The following is a 1077-nucleotide window of genomic DNA, read 5'->3' on the forward strand; positions in this document are numbered from 1 at the left end:
CACTGGAGGTGCGCTCCGGCGCACAAGGGATCACGGCGGCGGTCAACGAAATAAAGATCGCCCTCAACACCCAGATCCCGGCCGACACCGACCCCAACCCTGCTCTCGCCAAGATCATGGCGGCATTCTCTCGTTTCGCAGGTCTGGGTGGCGTCATTACCGACTCCACTCGGGCCGTCATTCTTTTCTCGAAAATACCGGCTGGCTACGAGCCGCTCAAACACCAAATCAACAACTCCACGCAGCTCCTCACCAATCTTGCGACGAGCGACATCATCCAGGGCATGCAAGCATCCTGGGATCTGCGGTCCTCCGGACAGAAGAAGAAGAAGGTCAATCAGGTGAAGGAGGAACAGGCCAACAAGGCCAGCTCCAGTACGAAGCAGTACAACGGCCAGTCGTCATCTGACGGCAAGAAGAAGCGTCCTTCCAAGAAGGAGCGCAAGGAGCATCAGGCGCAGCAGCAACAGCAGCAGCAACAGAAGCCGGCGGCCGCTAACGCGGCTTCGTCGTCGACTTCTGCCAGCGCGACGCCAACTCAGGCGCCGCAGAGTGCCGCACCCGCCGCTGCCAACTACTCGGCAACGTTTACAACGCCGGCTCCCGTCTACCACGTCGCGCACGTCGCTTCCGGGCCATCTGGCCCTGCATACTCTCCACCGGTGTAGTCCGCACCTACCCCCGATCCGCGCAAGCGGTCCCACCAACCCGCGACGGCCTATCAAGGCCGAAGCAGCGCTCCGGCGCCCCCTCACGGAACCGCAGGCGCACTCAAGCGCCAGCGGGACCAGGGCATTGCGCCCACGTTCGAGGGAACGCGCGCCGAGTTGCCCGCGTTCGCAGGGGAGACGCCGCTTATTCAGCGGCTCTCCATGGGCCCCTCAGCGTCCCCGCCTCTGTCGGCTCGTATCGAGCCGGTAGAGGAGTCTGCTCGTAAGCCGCTGGTTACCCCTCCGCGTGCTTCCGATTCTGACCAACATGTGTCTGGGTTAGCTCCTCCCAAGCGCACCAAGTTCTCTGACTACAAAAAGCGTCAGAAGCTTGGTGACCGCCTCTCGGGCGGTGGTGCTTATGTCG

The sequence above is a fragment of the Coniophora puteana genome, assembly GCF_000271625.1.
Source record: "Coniophora puteana RWD-64-598 SS2 unplaced genomic scaffold CONPUscaffold_17, whole genome shotgun sequence".
Taxonomy (NCBI): Eukaryota; Fungi; Basidiomycota; class Agaricomycetes; order Boletales; family Coniophoraceae; genus Coniophora; species Coniophora puteana.